We start from the raw sequence: 8021 nt of genomic DNA, 5'->3' as shown, positions 1-8021 counted from the left end.
TCAGATAAAAATATATATATATATATTGTATGTTCCATGCATTACTGTTCATTCGGGATATATAAGTTATTTGGCTAAATGTAAATGTACATTTTGTGAAATGTTTACTTAGTGAAATGTGTAAATGACACCTGTTTGCAGCAGTGCTACTGTGTGAGAACTGCCTGGTCCAATGGACAGATCAGATAAGCTGAGGAGGGAAAGTAACAGGAGCTCGAAGCTATAGGTGCTGGGTAGGGTAATCATGTTAATCAGCCTCTCAGCTGCTAAATGCGACACGTTGGGAACGGGACTGGGGGAATGACTTCAGCAGATCTCTATCACTCATACTTCTTTCACATAGGATTCACGATATGTTGCCTGTAAAAACAATTCAGCAATGTTTATATGATCACCTTTCAAACAGCCCCATCTTTACCTCTTTCTTGTCAGCGTTCACCTTTTATATAGCCATTACTTAAATCATAGTCAACAGATGCTAGGACGCGATAGTCCAGCCTCCCATTGTGACATAGCTACCGGCTTTGAGACCACACTCTAAAAAGAAAAGGTTCCTGGAGGATCCTTTAGGGGTTCTTCAAATTGAAACTGTGGGGGAACCCTTATAAGTTCTTCAAATAATCATTTAAAAGGGCGGCAGGTAGCTTAGTGGTTAAGAGCGTTGTGCCAGTAACCGAAAGGTCGCTGGATCTAATCCCCAAACCGACTAGGTGAAAAATCTGTCGATGTGCCGTTGAGCAAGGGATTTAACCCTAATTGCTCCTGTAAGTCGCTCTGGATAGGAGCGTCTGCTAAAATGTAAAAGGGTTCTTCAAAGAACCCCTTTTAATAGATCCTCAAATAAACTTTTGAAGAACCTTTTGGGGTAAATGTTTTAACTACCCCCCCCAGTAATAATAGTAATAATAGTAATAACAGTAATAATAATAATAATAATAGTAATAACAGTAATAATAATAATAATAATAATAATAGTAATAATAATAATAATAATAGTAATAATAATAACAGTAATAATAGTAATACTATAATAGTAATACTAATAATAATAGTAATAGTAATACCAATAATAATAATAGAAATAATAATAGTAATAATAGTAATAATAGTAATAATAGTAATAATAGTAATAATAATATAGTATAATAGTAATAGTAATAATAATAATAATAATAGTAATAATAATAATAGTAATAGCAATAATAGTAGTAGTAATAGTAATAATAATATAATAATAGTAATAATAATATAATAATAGTAATAATAATAGTAATAATAGTAACAGAAATAATAATAATAGTAATAGTAATAATAGCAATAGTAATAATAATATAATATTAATAATATTAATAATATTAATAATATTAATAATAATAATAATAACAACAACAACAATAACACCATATTTTGTTGTCAGTGTTTATTATGATTTTAGTGGCAAAGCAGAATAAAAAAATCCAAATACGAGGTAAACTCCCAGCAGAGCCCCAAGTCCAGTGGGTATATCCTCTGGCCTGTTGATGTTAATGTGTTGATGTTCTCCGTATCCATAGCCAGAATGATTTTGCAGTGCATGGTGATGGAACAGGTTTCCTGTTATATTCATCAGAGGTGTAGGGAGGGTGAAGTCTGTGAATCCAAAAAATAGTACTTATACAGATGATTAACAAAACATGCACATGACAGTACTCATACCTTGGTTTTTGTGGTAAATATTAATGAAAAAAACTGTTTTGATTATGGTTTTCATAAACATACCTTGTCCATAAAGTAGAGGCCTATGGGATATTCAGTGAAGAGGTAAGGGAGGAGGATGGTAAATGTGATCTGCATAACATACTAATTGACATACCTTTGTATGCCTCCTCGTCTGTATGCCTGCAGTCATCTGCACTCAGCTAGCCTTCAACCTATTCTCACAGCCTACACTCAGCTAGCCTTCAACATATTCTCACAGCCTACACTCAGCTAGCCTTCAACATATTCTCACAGCCTACACTCAGCTAGCCTTCAACATATTCTCACAGCCTACACTCAGCTAGCCTTCAACCTATTCTCACAGCCTACACTCAGCTAGCCTTCAACATATTCTCACAGCCTACATGTTCTTACCTCTCTGTTGATTGACATCCATTTAATTTTGTAAATGTTCTGTTTTAGAAAGATTTGCACAAATATGAAAAGATAGATGGTATCATCATAAAACATTATCAATTTAGATCATACAAGGGACAAACCTTACCTTAAATTGAGACCTTTACATTTTTCAGTTAAGTGCCTGCACCTGCTGTCCTTGCAAATTCTAATCCAAATGTTTCAGTTGGGCAGTTAGGTTCCTGCAAGAACCCCCACCAACTAAGGAGGTTCCTCAAATAACCTTTTGGGGGCAATTTTCAGTGCAAAGAACCTTAAGGTTCTTCGAAGAACTTTGAGGATCTTAGAAGAACCCTTGTTGAACCCCTAATTTTTCGAGTGCACCATGACTGATTCCTACAGTATCTAGTCCTATATCACATGACAGGTTCCTACAGTATCTAGTCCTATATCACCATGACTGATTCCTACAGTATCTAGTCCTATATCACATGACAGGTTCCTACAGTATCTAGTCCTATATCACCATGACTGGTTCCTCCAGTATCTAGTCCTATATCACCATGACTGGTTCCTCCAGTATCTAGTCCTATATCACCATGACTGGTTCCTCCAGTATCTAGTCCTATATCACCATGACTGGTTCCTCCAGTATCTAGTCCTATATCACCATGACTGGTTCCTCCAGTATCTAGTCCTATATCACCATGACTGGTTCCTACAGTATCTAGTCCTATATCACCATGACTGGTTCCTCCAGTATCTAGTCCTATATCACCATGACTGGTTCCTCCAGTATCTAGTCCTATATCACCATGACTGGTTCCTACAGTATCTAGTCCTATATCACCATGACTGGTTCCTACAGTATCTAGTCCTATATCACCATGACTGGTTCCTACAGTATCTAGTCCTATATCACCATGACTGGTTCCTACAGTATCTAGTCCTATATCACCATGGCTGGTTCCTCCAGTATCTAGTCCTATATCACCATGACTGGTTCCTCCAGTATCTAGTCCTATATCACCATGACTGGTTCCTACAGTATCTAGTCCTATATCACCATGACTGGTTCCTCCAGTATCTAGTCCTATATCACCATGACTGGTTCCTCCAGTATCTAGTCCTATATCACCATGACTGGTTCCTCCAGTATCTAGTCCTATATCACCATGACTGGTTCCTACAGTATCTAGTCCTATATCACCATGACTGGTTCCTCCAGTATCTAGTCCTATATCACCATGACTGGTTCCTCCAGTATCTAGTCCTATATCACCATGACTGGTTCCTCCAGTATCTATTCCTATATCACCATGACTGGTTCCTACAGTATCTAGTCCTATATCACCATGACTGGTTCCTCCAGTATCTAGTCCTATATCACCATGACTGGTTCCTCCAGTATCTAGTCCCATATCACCATGGCTGGTTCCTCCAGTATCTAGTCCTATATCACCATGACTGGTTCCTCCAGTATCTAGTCCTATATCACCATGACTGGTTCCTCCAGTATCTAGTCCTATATCACCATGACTGGTTCCTCCAGTATCTAGTCCTATATCACCATGACTGGTTCCTACAGTATCTAGTCCCATATCACCATGACTGGTTCCTCCAGTATCTATTCCTATATCACCATGACTGGTTCCTACAGTATCTAGTCCTATATCACCATGACTGGTTCCTACAGTATCTAGTCCTATATCACCATGACTGGTTCCTACAGTATCTAGTCCTATATCACCATGACTGGTTCCTACAGTATCTAGTCCTATATCACCATGACTGGTTCCTACAGTATCTAGTCCTATATCACCATGACTGGTTCCTCCAGTATCTAGTCCTATATCACCATGACTGGTTCCTACAGTATCTAGTCCTATATCACCATGACTGGTTCCTACAGTATCTAGTCCTATATCACCATGACTGGTTCCTACAGTATCTAGTCCTATATCACCATGACTGCTTCCTACAGTATCTAGTCCTATATCACCATGACTGGTTCCTACAGTATCTAGTCCTATATCACCATGGCTGGTTCCTCCAGTATCTAGTCCTTTATCACCATGGCTGGTTCCTCCAGTATCTAGTCCTATATCACCATGACTGGTTCCTCCAGTATCTAGTCCTATATCACCATGACTTGTTCCTACAGTATCTAGTCCTATATCACCATGACTGGTTCCTCCAGTATCTAGTCCTATATCACCATGACTGGTTCCTCCAGTATCTAGTCCTATATCACCATGACTGGTTCCTCCAGTATCTAGTCCTATATCACCATGACTGGTTCCTCCAGTATCTAGTCCTATATCACCATGACTGGTTCCTCCAGTATCTAGTCCTTTATCACCATGACCATGACCATGACTGGTTCCTAAAGTATCTAGTCCTATATCACCATAACTGGTTCCTACAGTATCAATACAGTATGATTCTACTGTACTCATTCAAACATGTATGTACTCACTGTGCTGTAAGTCAATTTGATAAACATGTCTGGAAAATGTCTTACACCATAAAGGGGTTACCTTGAATTTGGCAGTAGCTTACTGGCAGCTCGGTGGCAAATAGAATTCCTACTGTAAAATAAATGCAGTATCAAAGCAAGTACAATACTGTAAAATTGACTGAATTATACTGTAAAATACTACCGTAATCAGAATGAATGGATGAATGAATGAAATTCATTGAGGGAAGGGGTTTGTATTTCACAGTATTTTACTGTAATTCCAAGGGATTGGTGCAAGCAGGTGTTCACACATTACAGCATATTCTTGAATATTTGGTGTTTTATATCACTTGCACTTCTAGAGGCCTTAAAACTTCTAGAAGCTTCCAAACTGTTGTTAAGTAGCAGAGAGAACAGTCTGTGACTTGGGTGACTGGAGTCTTTGACAATTTCTTGGGCCTTCCTCTGACACCGCCTAGTATAGAGGTCCTGGATGGCAGGAAGCTTGGCCCCAGTGATGTACTGGGCCATACGCACTTCCCTCTGTAGCGCCTTACAGTCAGATGCCGAGCAGTTGCCATACCAGGCGGTCATGCAACTGGTCAGGATGCTCTCGATGGTGCAGCTGTAGAACTTTTTGAGGATCTGGGGACCCATGCCAAATCTTTTCAGTCTCCTGAGGGGGAATAGGCTTTGTCGTGCACTCTCCACGATGGTCTTGGTGTGTTTGGTCCATGATAGTTTTTTGGTGATGTGGACACCAAGGAACTTGAAACTCTCGACCCGTTCCACTACAGCCCGTCGATGTGAATGAGGGTGTGTTCGGCTCTCCTTTTCCTGTAGTCCACAACCAGCTTCTTTGTCTTGCTCACGTTGAGGCAGAGGTTGTTGTCTTGGCACCACACCGTCAGGTCTCTGACCTCCTCCTTATAGGCTGTCTCATCGATCAGGCCTACCAGGTTCTGTTGTCAGGAAACTTGATGATGGTGTTGGAGTCGTGCTTGGCCACGCAGTCATGGGTGAACAGGGAGTATAGGAGGGGACTAAGCATACACCCCTGAGGGGCCCCCGTGTTGAGGACCAGTGTGGCAGATGTGTTGTTGCCTACCCTTACCACCTGAGTGCGGCCCGTCAGGAAGGCCAGGATCCAGTTGCAGAGGTAGGTGTTTAGTCCCAGGGTCCACAGCTTAGTGATGAGCTTTGTGGGCACTATGGTGTTGAACGCTGAGCTGTAGTCAATGAACAGCATTCTCAAATAGGTGTTCCTTTAGTCCAGGTGGGAAAGGGCAGTGTGGAGTGCAATAGAGATTGCATCATCTGTGGATCTTTTGGGGCAGTATGAGAATTGGAGTGGGTCTAGGGTATCAGGGATGATGGTAATGATGTGAGCCATGATCAGCCTTTCAAAGCATTTAATGGCTACAGATGTGAGTGCTATGGTCGGTAGTCATTTCGACAGGGTACTATGGTGGTCTGCTTGAAACATATAGGTATAACAGACTGGTCAGGGGTTGAAAGTATCAGTGAAGACACTTGCCAGTTGGTCAGCGCTAATGCTGTTGAGATGACCGTATTACCGCCACACCAGCGGTCACGAGTCATGAAGGCAGTCAAATTCCACGTGACCGTTTAGTCATGGTAATTAGGCTTCTCCATGCTCTGATGCTGCTGATGGTCATTAGTAGCCTACCAAACTTGCTAACTGCCTGGTACTCAGCACTCTATTGTCCCTCTAATCACTCTGACATCAATGCAAATGTCTTTGAAAATAAAATCAAACACTTCATGAGAGCCCATGTTGCAAAACATTTATATAGGCTATGCGGAGAAAACAGAGTGATGGCCTCTATTAAAAAGAGGAGCACGTTATTTCAGTTGCTGTAGTAGCTGACGTGTATAGTGTTGAGTCATCTGCATACAAAGGCACACTGGCTTTACTCAGAGCCAGTGGCATGTCATTAGTATATATGGAAAAAAAGTAAGGGGCCTAGACAGCTGCCCTGGGGAATTCCTGATTCTACCTGGATTATGTTGGAGAGGCTTCCATTAAAGAACACCCTCTGTGTTCTGTTAGACAAGTAAGTCTTTATCCACATTACAACAGGGGGTGTAAAGCCATAACACATTCGTTTTTCCAGCAGCAGACTATGATCTATAATGTCAAAAGCTGCACTGATGTCTAACAAGACAGCCCCCACAATCATTTTATCATTAATTTCTCTCAGCCAATCATCAGTCAACTGCTGTGCTTGTTGAGTGTCCTTCCCTGTTTGGAGAGCTCCTTGGTCTTCATGGTGCCGCTTGCTTGGTGGTGCCCATTGCTTAGTGGTGTTGCAGACTCTGGGGCCTTTCAGAACAGGTGTATATATACTGAGATCATGTGACACTTAGATTGCACACAGGTGGACTTTATTTAAGTAATTATGTGACTTCTGAAGGTAATTGGTTGCACCAGATCTTATTTAGGGGCTTCATAGCAAAGGGGGTGAATACATATTCACGCACCACTTTTTCTGTTATTTATTTTCTAGAATGTTTTGAAACAAGTTATTTTTTTTCATTTCACTTCACCAATTTGGACTATTTTGTGTATGTCCATTACATGAAATCCAAATAAATATCAATTTAAATTACAGGTTGTAATGCAACAAAATAGGAAAAACGCCAAGGGGGATGAATACTTTTGCAAAGCGCTGTATCCAACATTGTTCCATAAAACCTAGCTAGCTAGCTTGTTAAGTTAAAAGTCAACACAGAACTTTGGGGAACTGCCACGCTAGTAACTCTGCATTACCCAACTCAAGCTAGCTAGTTATCCAGCCACTCCATAGGCAAATAATTAGCTTGGGGTACGTATAGTAAGACAACACAAACACTGCCAGCTACCTATATCTCCTCGACTAAGATCAGCCACCAGCACAAACACTGCCAGCTACCTATATCTCCTCGACTAAGATCAGCCACCAGACAGCAACAAACTGTAGCTGAGAAAATGAATTGCCTTTCTAAGAAACATTCTGCTGTGCAATGCAGTGTCAATGCTACCTGCATCAACACCCCAGAGATACCAGAGATACCAGAGATACCAGAGATACCAGACATACATTGCTGAACATACAGTAGCTCAGCAGTCATTAGAGATTACATGTTCTTACCTCATAATGCAAATTCTGTACGTTCATCGTCAACTCTTCCCTCTTCTCTTGACATTTAATCCCAATGATCTCTGGCCAACAACATGTATACTAGCTAGCCTAACTTCGTCAATAACTCCACAGGCGGAGGACAACCTACAGCCAGTAAGCTATTTTCCAATACAGGCATTATTTTGATAACCCAGCTAAGGTAAATTAGCTAGCTACATATATATCTAGCCTGCATAATACTTTCGACTTATTTGTCAACCTGTAACGTTAGCTGTACATCCTGTTCCAACCAGCTTTGCAATGGGCAGCCAGCTAGCTAC

This window comes from Coregonus lavaretus, assembly GCF_964263955.1.
Source record: "Coregonus lavaretus genome assembly, chromosome: 17".
NCBI lineage: Eukaryota > Metazoa > Chordata > Actinopteri > Salmoniformes > Salmonidae > Coregonus > Coregonus lavaretus.
The sequence above is the reverse complement of the archived record's forward strand: the minus strand, read 5'-3'. Positions refer to the sequence as shown.